Source organism: Podarcis bocagei, assembly GCF_964188305.1.
Source record: "Podarcis bocagei genome assembly, chromosome: 10".
Lineage (NCBI taxonomy): Eukaryota > Metazoa > Chordata > Lepidosauria > Squamata > Lacertidae > Podarcis > Podarcis bocagei.
Window position 1 is genome coordinate 68685926 of NC_138135.1, and position 19749 is coordinate 68705674.

Consider the following 19749-nt stretch of genomic DNA (forward strand, 5'->3'; position numbering starts at 1 on the left):
CAGTACTCAGTAGTAGGAGTGAGGGGTAATGTTTGAAAGCCCAAACCCCTATGAAAATGCTGCAAGAATTCTAAGCTGGTCCTTCCTTACGCAGAATATTAAATTCTGGATGCAGACCCCAGATTACCTGGAAAAATTCAGGGCAATCTATTGAGACACTGCATTTCTTGACCACATCAGAGCTTGATGTGAGTATTCCCACATGCTGGTATCACTTTGGTTTGGGGCAAGAGAACCAGAAATGATCAGCAAATAGTTCTTCTCCTTACTTCAGTGAGCCTTCCCAGAAGAGCCCGAGAGATTGATGAGACTCGCTGTACCATTAAGTAGGGATGGGTGAATTTGTCAATTTCGGTTTCTCTCAGTGCCTCATTTTTCCAATCATAAATTCGGTTCTCCACATGTCCACATCAATTTGCAAATTCCTTCTACAAAAAGTCCTCATGAAAATTCATCAGTACTTTTGCTGTTTTGACTAACACATACATTTTTGAAAGCGATATTTTCCCCAATATAACACATTGTTGTGTTGTATTCCTCCACCCACTCAGCCTTTACCTTATTACTGTACATGGATTTTTATACACAATATTTGGCTGGTGAATTGGCAAGGTTCTGAGGAGAATGACTTTCGAAGGACATACATTTCAGTTCGCATATCGTTTCGGGAAGGGCACATTCAACTTCCAGTGCAAATTGAATGGAATTTATCTCCAATTCTTCATCCCTCACAATGGTCCCACATGAAGGAAGTGTCCGGCCTTGATTCTGATAATTTTTTCCAACTCAGACCCAGCTACCATCGGGTAATTTAGATGTGAGAGGGAAATAATACTAAAGAGACATGTCTTCAAGGGGTCAGATTTGCGTTTCTTTGCCTACAAGAAATCTGTATCTTCGTTGATGTTATATCAAGTTGTCACAACAAGGAAGTGTCTGAAAGTACCAGCTGAGTGCCTCCTTTGGGCTGTTTATGTGTTTGAAATCTTATCTTCTTGAGAAGCACAAGAGGCAGGGTCTGTCGATGCTACAAAACTGTCGCTTCTTGAAGGACATATAGATGCTTGTATCAGAGCAGAGCCAAGCCATAAGGAGTCACTCAAAATATGCTCATCAACTGCTGCTGCTTGGTTTGGGGTTTTATAAGGATATTAAGTAATGGCTCTTCAGTTGGTTTTATTGTTTGTATTCCCACCCTGGGGCCAGATGATGAAGGGCGAGTTAGAAATACAACAAACAAACAAACAAACAAGACAATTGTGGCTACAAGTGAAGGGACAGGAAAATCAGTGGGAGGTGTGAAGAGAATGCCTTTGCACCCCAAATTCTGCTACCCCAAACCCTGTAAAATTAGCTCTCGTTCTTCCCACTGTCTCCAGCCCTACCAGTCTCAATGGGCAGCAGCCACCACTGAGCATAGGGGAAAAGAAGAGAGGGAGCCCCAACAGACACGAACAAAGTAGAACTCAGAAGTTGCTGAAGAAAATGGGAACCTTTGTTCATAAAAGCACTCTAGATACAGTTATGACACCCGAAGGGTTTTGGGTGTTCACAACTCATGCCTCCTTTTTCTTCCGGGCAAAAATAAAACCTACCCTTTTCTTCAACACCTTTGAAGGTTTACCTTCTCCCCACAGATCCATCGTTGGTGACACTCCCAACTCCAAAACACACACTCTTCCAGTGAGACAGTGAGAAGCTAGCCTGATTTCCATCTTCCATATCTACCAATTAACGATGAGACTAACTATCGGCATATTTTGCGATTAGCTTGCTTACAGATTTGCAGACCGGCGTTGACTTTTGGCAGGCAACATCTGAGAAATCTATTTAACTAACGGCTGGCAGCAGTGACAACTGGCAACTCTAATTGCACTTGACAGACTACAGAACGCGAGACCTTTCTCCCATGGCCTCCTGCACCCGCTTCCTTTGCAGCAGATGCTTCTACAGCTCCAGGCACTAGTCTTGTCTGCTAATTCCTGCCCCTGATAGAACTTATTAAGACGTGCACCTGTCAGCGAGGACGCGGCAAATGCGTGGCAAGGCATGCAAAGCGTAACGACGCACCGCAGAAACGCCGCGGCGAAAAGTCTTTGCCTGTCACCGCAAACTACCTCCCAAAGTGAAAAATTACCCAACGTCGACGCTCGTCACCCAGACAACATGACAGCTTTCACCACTGCATCTGCTAAGGTGGGATCACGTTGGAGAGTGTGCCAAAGTGTGTCGCTGTCCAATTGCTTTAGTGCTGACGTGCTCTTTTCATCCTCGCACAGCCCACTGATGTTTCTGAACTGCCCCGGTGGTTTCATAGACTTGCGCTTGATTAAGCATCTAAGGCAGACAAGGCAAATTGACGACGACTCTGATATGATACTTCAAGGTACATTGCTTCAGTGCTCTCCTCCTCAAATAAATCACAACGCAACTGCCTGTCAAAATGCAAGGACTCATTTTCCAACGGTGCGGCCATCTTTTTTAAATTCATCCTTCTTCTTTGAGTTCGCAACATCACTCCAGCCAGCTCATCAGGTGCAAATGCCAGGACAGACCTGACTGAGCAGGCCAAGACTAGCTAATATGGTGCCCTCCACATGTTTTGGGGCTATAATTCCCATTATCCCCGACCAATAGTTATGCTGGCTGAGGCCTGTGCAATTTCCTTCTCATTTGGCTTGGGGATGAAACGTGTGTAGATCATGTGATTATATAGTTTGGTCCCTAGGTGACGCTGGACATAATTCTATTTGGAATGGAGTCTAGAGTTTCCTGTTACTGTTCTATCCTTGTTTAAGAAAGGTGCAGGGCAATAAAGATATTAAATCTATTAATATATTATATTAATAGCTAGTGTGGTGTGGTGTAGTGGTTAAGAGCGGTAGTCTCGTAATCTGGTGAACCGGGTTCGCGTCTCCGCTCCTCCACATGCAGCTGCTGGGTGACCTTGGGCTGGTCACACTTCTCTGAAGTCTCTCAGCCTCACTCACCTCACAGAGTGTTTGTTGTGGGGGAGGAAGGGAAAGGAGAATGTTAGCCGCTTTGAGACTCCTTAGGGCAGTGATAAAGCGTGAAATCAAATCCAAACTCTTCTTCTATTCCTGATGGGTATGTCCTTTAAGCCTTCTAAGACAAATAAATGTCTCATAGATGGAAGGTCACAGGCTAGCCATACTTTCTCTACAAGTATCCTAATGAAGTCTCCTACCTAAACTGGTAGACCAGCTCAGAAGGGGAAAATGAACCTGAAAAGTCAGGCAGATAAATGCACAATTGTGGAGCATCGAAAAGGCAAACAAAAAATATTTAACCGAAAAGCAGCAAAATGGGACAGGCTGCTTAAACAGTCAAAGTGATAAGGTAATACTAAATTTCAGTGGGGTCAATAGTGGGATGAAATAAGTAAAATCATATTTCAGAATACTCCTTTTTATTCTTTATTAAACCATCCTTCACTACTGCCAATGCTGCTTTTTTTTCTTCCTTTCTTTTTAAAGGCTCACATAATTATAAGATCCTCTGTAATTTGTCTGCATTGGCTATATGTACCAGCAGGGGGAAAAATTGTAGTGAATAATGACGCCTTACATCTTAGACATGGATTTTCAGTGCTATGGCTAATTTATCAAAGAGAGTCCTGGTATCGATCACTTGCTATGATAGCTTAAGAATCTCCCTGCATTTTTGTCCTGCAGAAGATATCAATTTGTATTGAAGAACTGAAGTCTGAGAAACCTGGAGTGTGTGTTGTTGTTTTTCACCCTTTCTCAAAGAAATTTATCATCAGCTGTAGTTCTGCAACACAAAATAATGATATTGTCTACTTTTCAGAATTGCTGCCATTGATTTACTTGACTCTCCCCCCTCCCTTAAATGAAGATATTACACTTTTTCCTGAATTTGGATCTAAGCAGTTGGTGATAGATGGCATAACTCACAGTATCTTCTAAACCCCTTTTCCTTCCAGTTTAAGAGTGAGGCTGTTACTAGCTTACTACCATTGTGAATTACAACTGTTCTTGAGAATTGGTGCTATTTGCAAGTTATGCAGGCCTACTTTAAATGTCATTACAATGCTTCCAGAAGTTTTAGCCTAGTGCAAAAAATGATGGTTCTCACCTCTGTTCCAGATGTTGGACCATATGACAATGTAACTTATTCATAGAAGAGGGAAGAAGTGTTGAGGTTTAGTCAGTCCAGGAATAGAGATCTAGCCTGGTTTTGATTAGGGTTACACACTTTCTTGAGAAACAGATAGGACAGGGCAGGGGGGTGCTTCCTTGACCAGTGTGCATTACACTAGCCCAGTCTCGAAAGGGATGAAGGTGGCGATGTGGTCTAAACCACTGAGCCTCTTGGACTTGCCGATCAGAAGGTCAGTGGTTCGAATCTCCGCGACGGGGTGAAGCTCCTGTTGCTTTGTCCCAGCTCCTGCCAACCTAGCAGTTTGAAAGCATGCCAGTGCAAATAGATAAACAGGTACCGCTGCGGCGGAAAGGTAAACGGTGTTTCTGTGTGCTCTGGTCTCCTTCACAGTGTTCTGTTGCACCAGAAGCAGTTTAGTCCTGCTGGCCAAATGACCTGGAAAGCTGTCTGTGGACAAACACTACAAACAATACAAGCAACACGCAGACCAGTATACTAGATAGCACTGTAATTCTTATTGCATAATATACATGATTTAGTAACAAAAACAAAATGTGTGCACTTGTAAATTCTCTAATATATTTGAAATCAATTGAACACACATCTGTCAATCTTTGCAAGTCCGCAGAAGTATAATAAGTCTATGGTTGAAACAAAGTAATAGATGCTATCCTGTGGGCTAAGCGGTAAAACTTTTTTTATGTGTTCATGGTGCCGAACTAGTAGGTGAATAACAAAGGACAGTGATCCCGAATAATCTGACTGTTTTGCTGGAATCTGGACAAACACTGTCTCCCTTGGCCTGAAAGCGAGATGAGCACCACAACCCCATAGTCGCCTATGACTGGACTTAACCATGCAGGAGTCCTTTTATGTTGTTTAGTCGTTTAGTCATGTCCGACTCTTCGTGACCCCATGGACCAGAGCACGCCAGGTACTCCTGTCTTCCACTGCCTCCCACAGTTTGGTCAAACTCATGCTGGTAGCTTCAAGAACACTGTCCAGCCGTCTCATCCTCTGTCATCCCCTTCTCCTTGTGCCCTCCATCTTTCCCAACATCAGGGTCTTTTCCAGGGAGTCTTCTCTTCTCATGAGGTGGCCAAAGTATTGGAGCCGCAGGAGTCCTTTACCTTTTACCTAGTCCAATCTAGAATATTCTAGCGCACCAAGGACCATGTACAGGCAGTGGCAATGGCCAGGAGTTTGTACATGTTTTGGCTGGTGCACCTTTTCTAGGAGAAGACAGATCTGACTATGGTCTCTGATGCTCTAGAACATTCTAGACTGGACTACTGTAAGGCACACTATGTGGTGCTGCACTTGGAAATGCACCGAATGGCTCAAAATGATACCACCAGATTATCTAGGATACATTTGACAGAGTACAATTCCGGTTCCGTTTGCCCTGCATTGGTTATCTATTCTCTTCTAGAGTCAACTTAAGGTGTTGGTTCTTATCTCAAAGGCTATAAATGGTTTGGGGCCTGGCTACCTTAAGGACCACTTTCTGCTATTTGCCTCCCCATCCTAATCATGAGGTCCATTCCTTGTCAGAGGTCCTTCTCCATATGCCAGCAGGTCTCGTAGGTGGCCGAGTGAGAGAGGGCCTTTTCATTTGTGATGCAAACCCTCTGGAATGCCTTGGCCCACCATTAGGCCTTTTCTGACACCTGGCAAAAACGTGGCTTTTTAGGTTGGCGTTTGGTGGTAGTTTGCGACATCTTTATGTAAGATAAGGCTATCAGTGCTTACTCCAATGTTGGGGGCAACATGCCTGTCAGTGCCAGTTGCTTGCAGTGTCTGGTGGTCAGAATATTATTGAACTCAAGTCTCGTTTGCGTGGACAGGCGGAGTCCCCAGATCCTGCACGGTCCCCCCGTCATGTGAATAACGACTCAAGACAACGTGCTATGGGATTAAATTGGCCACAACTTTATTAAATTTCAAATGTGGGTAGACCTTGGCTCAGGCATTGGGCGTTCTCCCTCCCCGGTCCCCAGCCGGGGACCTAGGGAGCATCAGGGTTATCCAGTGTGTGTGTGGGGGATGGGCCGGCTCTGGAGAACATATGTTCAAGCAGAGATGGCCGCCCCTGTAACGCCGCCGCCGCAGGAGGGAGCAATGACGACCTTTCGGTGTACGGCCAAAGCCTCCCTTCAGAAAACCCCTTTAACGGGGAACCCTGGTATCGCCGCCGCAAGAGGAAGATGGACCAAAGGATTCCGCCCAAGGCCTGATACCGCCAAAGTTGTGACGTTTTGCTACGGGAAAGGCGAAACCTGCCAATGCAGGGAAATTCCTTTCCGGCCCTTTAACAGCGACCTTAACGTAGCAGCGCCCGCATACCTGTGAAGAAAAGTTAACCTGCAAAACCTGTGAAGAAAAGTTAACCTGCAAAATAAGACCTTAACTGAGGGTGGGTAGGGTGGGAGAAGCTCTGGAGCCAAGTGTGGATTCCTAGGTAAGATCCTCCCTCTATTGTGTGGGCAGGTAATCACTCCCCTACCTGGCCTGGTCTCCTTGGCAACGCTTCCCCCAGGTGGGATTGGACAACTGACTGAGGTAGGTGGAGACCTCCAGGTATCCCACCTGAGGGAAGGCAAAGCCAAGCCTATGCTGTTGGAGCCGCTCCAGATCTAGGGGCTGCACGCGTCCACGCAAAGGGCGCCCCCCATTTTAAGCGGGGAGCGGTCATTGCGTGGACAGGCGGAGTCCCCAGATCCTGCACGGTCCCCCCGTCATGTGAATAACGACTCAAGACAACGTGCTATGGGATTAAATTGGCCACAACTTTATTAAATTTCAAATGTGGGTAGACCTTGGCTCAGGCATTGGGCGTTCTCCCTCCCCGGTCCCCAGCCGGGGACCTAGGGAGCATCAGGGTTATCCAGTGTGTGTGTGGGGGATGGGCCGGCTCTGGAGAACATATGTTCAAGCAGAGATGGCCGCCCCTGTAACGCCGCCGCCGCAGGAGGGAGCAATGACGACCTTTCGGTGTACGGCCAAAGCCTCCCTTCAGAAAACCCCTTTAACGGGGAACCCTGGTATCGCCGCCGCAAGAGGAAGATGGACCAAAGGATTCCGCCCAAGGCCTGATACCGCCACCCGAGACCGCAATTGCGGTCTCGCCGCCAAGACTACCAACATCTGAAAGACGCCTTTGCCATCCTCCACCAATCAATCAGGCCATGCCTGATGTCGCTCAGCCAACGCTCATTACCCAGGTCCGATAGGTGCACGCCATCGGGCTGAAATAGCTCCTGCATGTAAACTTTAATGTTGGGGTGTTTCATGACCTGACCTCCCATGCGAGTGGTTGCAGAGCGCACTGCCCTATTGATTTTTTCCACAGTGTAATTAAGTCTAGTGGGTTTGATGTTGACACGCCAATGCAAGCGTGGTAGAGGTTCGTACCAGAAAATCGTGATATTGGGGTGAGTGGCGTGCACGCTTTCCAGGTCTGCGATCGCTGTTTTGATCAAAATTATGCTTTTGTGCACGACCAAGTCATTTTCGCAGAGGTGGAGCACAACCGCGCTTGGCGGGTGGCAGAACGCAAGTCCGTGACGCAACTGAGGGAGCAGGGCATCCCACCGTGGCACGCAGGTTCATGACGCAACCGAGGGAGCAGGGCTTCCCACCGTGGAACGCAAGTTCATGACGCAACTGAGGGAGCAGGGCATCCCACCGTGGAACGCAAGTTCATGATGCAACCGAGGGAGCAGGGCATCCCACCGTGGAACGCAAGTCCGTGACGCAACTGAGGGAGCAGGGCATCCCACCGTGGAACGCAAGTTCGTGATGCAACCGAGGGAGCAGGGCTTCCCACCGTGGAACGCAAGTTCATGACGCAACTGAGGGAGCAGGGCATCCCACCGTGGAACGCAAGTTCATGACGCAACCGAGGGAGCAGGGCATCCCACCGTGGAACGCAAGTTCATGACGCAACCGAGGGAGCAGGGGATCCCAACGCCTTCCCCGTTGTCCGAACCAGGCAATGGAGATCTTTGGCTGCAGACCCAGATGTTCTCCGCCTGGACCAGTGGTGGCATGGATGGCCGCCCAATGCACAATGCTGTGGCCGAAGTTTGGGGGTTGAGCCTGAAAGAAAGGATTATATGGTATCCGTCAGTGTCTGCTGGTTGTATCTAATGTAGCCTTTGAAGGCAGCTGAACGCCACCGCCCCATTGCTTTTATGTGTTCTGCCGGGAGGCCGCTTGCAGCTGCCGTGGTTGCTGCACCGATACAAAAGGAATGCCCAGAAAATTGTGCCGGGTCGCCTACACAAGCATGGATGGCCTTACGCAATATTGAAACAAATTGGCAATGGGTCATGGGGCGGCCTGATGCATGAATGGGAGGGCCTGGTCCTGGAGGACGTACCTTCAAGAATTTGCGTGTGTCCGCGACCAGGCATGGTCCAGTGTGTGGGGAGGGGGCTAGACTTGGCATGGTACCCCTACCTAGTTGATCAGTTTTGGAGGCTCGGATTTTGACTTGTAGCATGCGCCTGTCAGGGTTGATATCAGCCACAGACAAGCCCCTGCGATGAGATGACAATGTGCCCCCAACGCACTCTCCGATACGGAGCGCACCAAGGAAGGCCAGGGAGAAGGCCGCCCTGAATAGCCTAACCTCATAGTTGGACCAGCAGATACTGGGGAGCACATCCGATATCAGCCGGAGGATCTCAATGGTTACTGTCCTCATCTTATCTGGAATGGGCGGGTGGGAGTGACGCCACCCTGAAAAAGCTTCCTTACGTGGAAATTGTTAAGAGGGGTCTGGGAGCCAAAAACAGTTGCTGAAGTATGAGAAAGCAGCCTTGTGCAGGCTGATTGTCTTAAGGGGCCATGCCTCTACACTTTAGGTGAACTATTAGAACATCATACTCCTTAGCTGCACGTCTGCGTCATAAACCAAACTTATCTGAACCCCTCGAATTGGGACCATGCTCCGGTGTAGGATTGCAATGTTGATGGTGCAAGGGGGCTCAGTACCCCTGCTGTCACTTCTCTCGACCGAGTTCCCAGAGGTCCTCCGGAAAGGCTTCTGGGAGTTGATTGGCCTCGGGTGCTAGGTCACCAAAACGCTCCATCTGAAAGCGAGACAGGGCATCTGCAATGTCGTTATTGAGGCCCGGGATGAACCGCGCGGAAAAGGTGATGTTACCTTTCAGACATTCCAGCACGAAGAGACGGAGCACGCGAATTACCCTGTTGGATTTTGCAGATTGCTTCGCAATGATTCTTACCACCGCCTGGTTGTCTGACCAGAAGCACACCTTGGTGTCCTTGAGAAGGTCCCCCAAACCCGGAGAGCTACTAGGATTGGAAAGAACTCAAGAAAAGTTAAATCACGTGTAATGCCCTCTGCGTGCCAAGATGTCGGCCAAGGCTGCGCATGCCAGTGACCCCTGAGGTAGACACCGAAGCCAGAGCGACCAGAGGCGTCAGAGTGCACCTGTAGCTGCTCCTTAAACAGCAGCCAATCTCGCCAAAAGGATACCCCATTGGTTACAGGAAGGTCAGCCGCATTTTGAGGTCCTCCCTTATGGTATGAGTGACCCTGGTGGGGGGCAACACCACCAGCCGTGAGACGGGCTAGGCGTGCGCAAAAGGCGCGACCGGGCGAGATAACCCTGCCTTCAAAATAGAGGCGTCCTAAGAGTGTCTGGACCTGACGCAACGTAGTCGTTTTCTGGGCCATCGTGGTGGTAACCAATTCCCTCAACGTGGCGAGTTCGGCTAGGGGCAGGCAATAGGTTTGGCTGACAGAATCCAGTTCAATACCCAGATATGATTTGAAACCTGGCAACCAGAAGTCCCTGGGGTGGACTGGTAACAAACGGAAGGCCGATTCGATGTCACATTTTGCCGTGAGCGTGCCCGAGCCGCACTCCCTAACCAGCCTGATTGCCTGATCAAGAGATGCATATTTGACTGAGCATTGTTCTTGAGGATTGGCATCATTTACTGACCCACCCTTTGGGTAAGAAAGGTTGTGTATTAATTGAAACTCGCCTGGGGCCTTCTTAGGCACGATACCTGGTGGAGACACTATGGGGGTGGGAAATGGAGGTTCTGAGAAGGGACCTGCCACTCGCCCCAGCAGACGTTCTTTGGTGATCTTCTTCTCAGCAATGTGTGGCATATCTCAGACAGACTTTTGGTTGGGGGGATTGGTGCATGAAGGGGTGACTACCACTGGGATGTGGAAACCTTCCCTAGAGCCCTCCTCAAACTATTTTGCTGCCTCTTTATTGGGGTACTGGAGTAAAAAGGCAGCATTGCTGATATAGATACGGGTGAGGGGGCTTAGGGAAAGGAGAACACTATTTGCGGGCATTGTTTTTGCTTTGCTGTGTGCCAGAGGAGCCTGTAGAGGCTCCGGCCTCTCTTTGTCTTGAGATGTGCCTGCGCCTGATCCACGGGAGCCTTGAAAAAACTTCTACCCCAAAAAACATTTTGTGGTGGGTGAGATCCACTACAGCGCTCGCATTCATGAGCAAATCGGCATTTTTCTCTGAAGCAGGAACCGTTGTTATACTCCCAGCAAAATCTCTTGGGGGCCTTGGATTGGTATTTGGACTGTTTCACATTGTCAGACCCTTTCTTGAAGAATGGGGCAACCAACTCAGACCACACGTCATCATCTTCGATATCCCATCTAGCTGTGTCGTCCCCTGCCGCCCGCTCCCTGAATGCCTGGTCATAGGCAAGTGCCGCCTCCCCCCCCCCCCCAGACATGGCTTCAGCCTTTAGGATGATAAGTAGGTAGTTGGTCAGGTGCCAACCCCTGTCAGGGTAACTAGCGACTATAATACCCATGTAAGTGGTGTATGCAGTGAGCCAATTACGAAAGGTACGCTCAACACTCACTTTTTTATCTTTTTTCCTCTGCTTGGCGGATTTAGATTTTAGGCATGTCGAAGAGGCAGGGGATAGCAGATCAAACAAATCCACAAACTCCCCATTAAGGACGCGTTCCCGCAACTTCTCGCGCAGGCGAAGGCCTGGGGGCTGGTCAGTTCTTTTGAAGTTGGATTTCCTAATGCTACCTCTGGAGTCAATGCCCTCCTCGCCACACAGCGCAATAGCACCATGTTCACGCCTGTGCCTCCGGTTGTGGCACCGCCAGACCCAGTGCGGCAGCCCTGGGGCGTGGGGGCCTGTAACCCAATAGCCTTTGATGCTCGCCCCCGTGTACTATCAGTGGAGCTGGACCTACCTGAGGAACTAGATGATCCAGAAGAGTCCCTCTTGGACTTGTGGCTCTCCTCCTGGATTTGCGGTGTTTCCTCCCACGATGACGCGATCTGTGCGACTTAGGGATGATGAGCGTGATGCGCCTTCCTGGACACAGCGGTCAGCGGAGCTGCTACTGCGCCCTTGCCTGCGGCTGTGAGGTGACCCAGAGCGCCCTGTGCGCGAATCCCGCTGCTCCAGGCGGCGCCTCAGCCGGGCAATGGTCCTATCCTTACTGTCTCCACGCACCGGGTGCGAGGGACTGCTACTAAGGCAGGAGCGGGTAGAGGAGGAGCTCTCTGTACATCTCGGCTTGGCAGCCGAGCCCTTGCCGGCGTGACTCGCCATGGCTAGTGGGCTTATGGACCCAGAAGACCCTCTAGGTGCTGCTGCCCTCTTGGGCGCGGTCTTCTTGGGCTGCTCCTCCCTGGTCGCACGCGCCTTACGCTGTCCAGTGGCCTGTATCTGGGCAGGCTTGGTGGACGCGCCCCTTACAGTGCCCCTTCTAATGCGGGGCAGAGAAGCAGCCTGACGCTTTGGTGGCATGGTGTGGGGCTAATAGAGTAGGGTATGCTAGGGAATCCGTAGAACAAGGGGGGGGGGCAATGATTGGTAGAAAATGCCCGCCATCAATTTGCAAACACACACTAGTGATAAAGAGGTAAGGGTTCAAATAATGGGAGGGGAAGAGATAAGGCAAGGACTGAGTCGCAGCAGGGATCGCTACTAAAGGCTGCAAAATAAAACAAGCAATAGAAAATCACTGCACAGATTTCAGTTGAGGTCCATGGGTAGTCTCCCCTCGTCGATAATGAGCGCGATGCCTGCTGTCCACTGCACCTGCTGGCAAGCTATGATAGTGAGATGCAAAACCAATACGTACCTGATGAGGCCATAGGTGCGCCTAAGGACCACCGAAGCATGACCGCCCCTGCAGCCAGATCCAGGATGGCCGCCGCCATGTAGCCACCGGCGCAATGGCTGCTGCCATGCGATCGCCATTGAAATGTCTGCAGACTTGGGGCCACCACTAAGCAGGCCCCACCACGGTTTATGGGGGGGGGGCAAGCAGAGGCACACACTGTCCCCCGGGGCCATCTGGGGGGGGGAGGCGGGTATGCCCAGCGGCTGCAGAGGTCCCCCCCCCCGCCGCCGCCCAGGGGAGGTTCCAGGGTCGCCAGAGGCCTGGTGTAGGCCATACGAGGCGGCAGGACCTCCCTGCGGCCTTAAAGGCTGACCAAAGGTGGGGGAAGGCCATGCGGTGTGGCCCGCAGCCCCCCCACGGAATGGGGGGGTGGCAGGAAGGCCCCCGCCACCCAGGGGAGGCTCCAAAGCCGCTGTAGGCCCAGCTAGGCCGCACTATTCAGCAGAGCCCTTCCGAGGCCCGGTTAGGCCTCCCGGAACCCTCTATTGTGTGGGCAGGTAATCACTCCCCTACCTGGCCTGGTCTCCTTGGCAACGCTTCCCCCAGGTGGGATTGGACAACTGACTGAGGTAGGTGGAGACCTCCAGGTATCCCACCTGAGGGAAGGCAAAGCCAAGCCTATGCTGTTGGAGCCGCTCCAGATCTAGGGGCTGCACGCGTCCACGCAAAGGGCGCCCCCCATTTTAAGCGGGGAGCGGTCATTGCAAGCTTCCCATAGCCACCTGGTTGGCCAGAACGGAATCCATCTTGTTCTGATCCAGCTGGGCAATTTTTATGTTCTTCTTCCCTGCTAGTAGGAGATATTTGTGCCTTGTAATTTGATGGACGCTTATTTTGGCTTCTTGGTCACCACTGTTTTCCATTGTGTTTATTGGCTATTGGTCTCTTTGCCGTCTTACAACTTTGATGCCCGTCAAATGCCACACTAAATGCAAGGTGCTTTTAAAATGGCATTTAGCTTGCCTGATTTCCCTGCCTCCCTTTCTGAACGGATATACTTTATCTGAAGCACATTTTTAGAAGCTCCAGCCGTGTGTGTGTGTGTGTGTGTGTGTGTGTGTGTGTGTGTGTGTGTATATATATATATATATATATATATATATATATATATATATTTAATGAGTCGGTGACATGTTTGCACCGGTATTAGGAGAAGTTAAAATGTCAAAGAGTTATTTCCAAAATGTGAGTCATTTAATAAAAAAAACCAAACAGGGCTGAAGGTCTAAAAATATGCTTCAGACAAAACACAGATGAGGGGAAGAATTCAGGAAAGCAGAAAGGCCATTTTAAATAAACTTTGCTGCATGGCCATCAATCAGCTTGAAACCTGACGCAAGTGCATTTCTCTCTTTCACACATGCATGACAACAGCAAGCAATATGCTTCAGCATGCTAGCCCTGCCCATTCTATTTATTTAACAACAGTTATATGCTACCTGGGGATGCGGGTGGCGCTGTGGGTTAAACAGAGTCTAGGACTTGCTGATCAGAAGGTCAGCGGTTCAAATCCCCGCCACGGGGTGAGCTCCCATTGCTCGGTCCCTGCTCCTGCCAACCTAGCAGTTCAAAAGCACGTCAAAGTGCAAGTAGATAAATAGGTACCGCTCTGGCGGGAAGGTAAACGGTGTTTCTGTGCGCTGCTCTGGTTCGCCAGAAGCGGCTTAGTCATGCTGGCCACATGACCCAGAAGCTGTACGCCGGCTCCCTCGGCCAGTAAAGCGAGATGAGCGCCGCAACCCCAGAGTCGGTCATGACTGGACCTAATAGTCAGGGGTCCCTTTACCTTTATCTATATGCTACTTACTGTTTAGGGAAGTTTTTAATGTTTGATGTTTTATTGTGTTTTTAATATCCTGTTGGATAATAATAATAATAATAATAATAATAATAATAATAATAATAATAATAATAATAATTTATTTGTACCCCACCCATCTAGCTGGGTTTCCCCAGCCACTCTGGGCGGCTTCCAACAAAGATTAAAAATACATTAAAATGTCACACAGTAAAAACTTCCCTGAACAGGGCTGCCTTCAGAAGTCTTCTAAATGTCAGGTAGTTGTTTATCTCTTTGACATCTGATGGGAGGGCGTTCCACAGGGCAGGCACCACTACTGGGAAGGCCCTCTGCCTAGTTCCCTGTAACTTGGCTTCTCACAGCGAGGGAACCACCAGAAGGCCCTTGACACTGGACCTCAGTGTCCGGGGAGAACGATGGAGGTGGAGACGCTTCTTCAGGTATACTGGGCCGAGGCTGTTTACGGCTTTAAAGGTCAGCACCAACATGTTGAATTGTGCTCGGAAACGTACTGGGAGCCAGAGTAGGTCTTTCAAGACTGGTGTTATGTGGTCTCGCCGGCCGCCCCCAGTCACCAGTCTAGCTGTCAAATTCTAGATTAGCTGTAGTTTCCGGAAATGGTCTATTGAATATTTAAATAAACTGTAAACAGATAAGAATGTTGGCAGGGTTATTGTAATAACCTACAGTTTTGTAAGAGTATATATTTAAAGTAGATGAATAAATGAGCAAATTAAGTTAATTTGGATGTACAGAAAATATTAAAATATTAAAAATGAATTTAAGGAACCTCAGAAAGAGTGGGAAGTCAAGTTTTAAATGATTGTAAAATTATTGAAATGTATAAACCTGAAAAGCATAAATAAAATTTAAAAAAACAAAACCACTGAGTGCCTTGTCCCAGAATCTAACCCTTTGACCCTGTTTTCTGTGGGGCTTGACTCAAAAAGTGTCCTTCAGCAAACTGGCTCCCTGCCCCCTGAAGTGTGTTCGTCTCCCGTCTTGCTGTGAATCCACCTGTTTTCTCCCACTAAGTAGCTTTTATCCAGCTACGGTAAGTAGATGGGCATAATCTCCCAGCTGGTCACCACCACACCTCTCCAGCCCCGGTCTGCCTGTCTTTCTCCAGTCCCAGTCTGACTGGAAGTAAACATGGCAACGTGCTGTGCTCCCATCAGCTTCCTTACAGATGTACATTAGCTAACACCACACTGTTGACATTTCCCGATGTACAGAGCTATCACCAGTTGCCTTGAGCATCCTGCAGCTGTCAGGCACCAAAAATCTGTTCCCAGCATGATTTCTCAAGTCTAATATGACACTCCTAATAACTCACAAAGTGTTTCCTCTTTAGATGTGCATGCTCCCCCCTTCCCCCCAAAAAACAAGAAGGATCTCTGGATCGTGTCCAACTAATTTGTGCTGGGAATCGACCCACTGAAGTTAATTGATCCATTATTTTCAATAGATCTACTCAGAGTATGACTAAAATTAGATGCAGCCCTCTCTGTATTTATCTCTCAACTTGGGCTCGCTTTACTGATTCTGTTAAGTTGTGGGTGAACATATCAGACGACACAGCGATTCTTCAAACAGCTATTGTTTATTCACAGGCCAGAACAGAACTGAACTGAAGGGTTCAGCCAGCCTGCTTATATAGAGCTCCACTACAACGCAACAGTAACAACCATCTGTAACTATCCAATCACTGAACGTCACTTTCAATCCCTTATTTGCATATGTGGACCTGAGTGAAAACTATCTACAGTAGTTAAAGAAACATGCCAATATACTTTTAATATAGTTTGAGAAAGGTAATGGAGGCACAAATTGGTTCTGCTCAGAACTGCACCCAATTTTCTTCCTCTTCTTCTACCCCCTGTGGCAGAGGAACCCTCTCCGGCACCCGAGGCAGGACGCCGAGGGGCAGTGCGAACCGCCGGGTGATGCACATGCAATGTCCATACGGACTTCTCATGTGGCATCCTGTATGGACCTCGCACACGCAGCAGCCCGTATGGTCACCATGTGAGAGGCAGTCCGTACGCGCGGCACCCATACTGACTGTGCGCGCCCTCGGCCACTACAGCTGGGGGGAGGCAAGGGCCATCTTGTCACCCCCCCCAGAGTGGCACCCCTCTGCCCCCCATTTCGTACACCTCTGTCTACCCCATGTTGACTAGAGTCAGAAGTTCTCATGACTCTCATTCTCTGGAGGACCCCTGATTTGGGTAAATCCAATTTTGGGTCAACACTCTTGCATGAAAAGGCTTATTATTTATTATTTATTATTTATTATTTATTATTTATTATTTATTATTTATTATTTATTATTTATTATTTATTATTTATTATTTATTATTTATTATTTATTATTTATTATTTATTATTTATTATTTATACCCCCGCCACTCTGGGCGGCTTCCAAAAAAATGTTAAAATACAGCAATGCATCAAATATTAAAAGCTTCCCTAAACAGGGCTGCCTTCGGATGTCTTCTAAAAGTCTGGTAGCTGTTCTAAAAATTTTAGATTCTGCGTAATCGAAAAAGGGGGATGCTTGGAACTCTGCTAGAATATGGAACTTGCTAGCGCAAGTTTGGAAGGATATTATTAAATAATATATCCTCTCCTGCCTCCCTAATCATCCCCACAGAAAGTAGAACAGCGATTCTGAGCTCCGCCTGAATACTCTTACAGGAACCACTGGTTTGGGGGGTGATTTTCACAGGGCTGAATCGCCACCCTGCTTGCAGACATTTAAACTATTGCTCAAATATGCTTCCAGTGTTCACTTTCCCATAGAAACAGCTGCCATGCCACAAAGTTTCTCCTCAAAACACACCAATAACTCTTCTAATATAAATATTACCCATGTGATCCTAAGTGGCAGATGCAGCAACTGAAGCTATCCGGAAAACGGTTTTAAACATCCAAGATGAAAAACAGGCCTTCTCTTCTGCTCCCTTAGTGTTACATTCTGAAGTACTTTGTCCAGTGGATGTTTAAATCTTTCAGGAGATCTCCACCACCTCTTCGAGAAAGAATTTCACAGTCTATTAGATCTCACTGTTAGAAATGTTGCCTGGAGAGTCAACCTTAATCTTCCTTTGTTCAGTTTCGCCCCATTATTTCTAATTATACCTCTTTGAACCAGGCTAAACAGTTTCCTGGCTTTGCTTGATGTTTACATCTTTCATAAACTCATATGACCTCACAGATATCTGGTTAGTCTTCCTTTAAAAGAAAAGAAAAAATCTCACTTCAATAGATAGCTCTGGTGTCTCTCGAAATGTTTACTTTTTATTCTAGAAATTTCTTCCCACTTCAGCCTGTAGGTAGGAGAAAAGATATGGATTCTTTAATTTACATAATAGCTTACACTTCTAATTATCCTTGGCCCTATGTAGTTTATGCCCTGGTTTATAACACTCCATCTGCAATGGTGCAAGCCCCATAATCTCCAAATCACCAAAAATAGAACCCTTCACATGAGCGATGTGGCGTTTGCCCATTCTTTTGGAAATGTCTGTACAGGGGGAGAGAAAGGGTTAATAGGTAGACCAATATAAAAGCCAGAGGCAGAGCCTACCTGTTTTTAAAAGGCTTAGCCAGAGGTTTAGACAGTTGGGGGAAAACAGTTGGGAAAGCAGTTGGAAATAGAGAGACAGTTAGTGCAGTTGGTTCTTGTGTGAGGGGAGGTAGAAGAGATAAAGACAGGATAAAATAAGACTAAGAGGGTAAAGGGTAACAGCGTTTCGAATGCAATTAAAGTTTATTTGTGCTTGCAATAAACTACAATCTTCGTTGTTAACTTGAGAACCTGACTGCGACTAAGTGATATACCGGGGAGAACCTGGTTGGTGGCAGCAGATTACAGTGGTACCTCAGGTTACAGATGCTTCTGGTTACATACACTTCAGGTTACAGACTCCGCTAACCCAGAAATATTACCTCGGGTTAAGAACTTTGCTTCAGGATGAGAACGGAAATTGTGCTCCGGCGGCGCAGCAGCAGCAGGAGGCCCCATTAGCTAAAGTAGTGCTTCAGGTTCAGAACTGTTGCAGGTTAAGAACGGACCTCTGGAACGAATTAAGTACTTAACCCGAGGTACCACTGTAGTGGTGTACGGGTCAATAGTTTGTGAAACAACCGGGGGCTCCGTATGAACACCACAAGCACCTAAACATGCAGAGACCTGGGTGTCAGGCATCAGTGAATCTGATCCCCTCCCACACTGTGGGCTTCCAGGAACAGAAAAACAGGGAGAGTTCTTACCAAAGTCTTTTATTAAGTATTCACAGAGAGAGGCTTAGAAAAGCAGCCTCTTGCTTTGGTGCCATTGCTGTGAATAATCTCCACCCCTCCCCTTATCTCCTCATTCATCAGCAGCAGCAACCCCCTTTACAGTGGCTGCTTAGGGCCATTTGTCTATGAGCCCTTTGCTCTCCTACTTTCAGTGCTCACTGGGGTCTGGGGGAAGCAGGGTCTGGAATGCCTTCTAGTGATGACGTGTCAGCCGGCTGCTCTGTCTCTGTCTTCCCCTCCTCTTCTCCCATTATTTCCCAGCTCTTCTCTTCATCTATCTCTAGGCTTTGACCTCCCTCAAACCACTGTTGTAAATCTATACCAGGGGTAGGCAACTTAAAGCCCGGGGACCGGATGCGGCCCAATCGTCTTCTCAATCCGTCCCGAGGACGGTCTGGGAATCAGTGTGTTTTTACATGGGTAGAATGTGTCCTTTTATTTAAAATGCATCTTTGGGTTATTTGTGGGGCCTGCCTGGCGGTTTTCCACGAGTAGAATGTGTGCTTTTATTTAAAATGCATCTCTGGGTTATTTGTGCGGCATAGGGATTTGTTCATTTGTTTTCTTCTTCAAAATATAGTCCGGCCCCCCACATGGTCTGAGGGATGGTGGACTGGCCCATGGCTAAAATGTTTGCTGACCCCTGATGTCTACTGCCTTCCTCTTTTCTGGAAGGTTTAGGAAAAGGTCCCTGACACTGGGTGGCCATGAATCCCATGAATTGGACATATCCATGATTAGTGAGATGTCTGTTGGAATACGAAGTGTGTCCAGATCAGGATTCCATCCACTGTATCCCACCTGCTTGGATTTCAATATCAGCTCCCCACCCGCCTAAGGTTTTGTGGGTTTTTTGTAACTTCTGTAAACCTAGCAGTTTCCCCACGCCTGCTGGCACCTCCTCCCTCTTGCACATGGATGTTGTCATTTTGGTTACATAAAGACTCATAAATGCCACCAGTGGCGTAGGGTGGGGGGTGCAGGGGGGGCCGGCCGCACCGGGCACAACATCTGGGGGTTAGGGTTAGGGGGCACAACATCTGGGGGTTAGGGTTAGGGGGCGCAAATCCACGGGTTAGGGGGCGCAAATTACTTGCCTTGCCCCGGGTGCTGACAACCCACGCTACGCCACTGAATGCCACTTCCAGACGTTTGCATTATTGCATTATGTTTTGCCATGTTTGGGCACTTCCAGGCTGTTGCTATTTCTACATGGGATCCAATCACATACCAAGAAATTCAGATTGCACAAACGAAGTCGATTTGGAAGTTTTGTGCCACAAACCTGCTTCCCCAAGAGATCAGGCTTTTTGAGATAAGG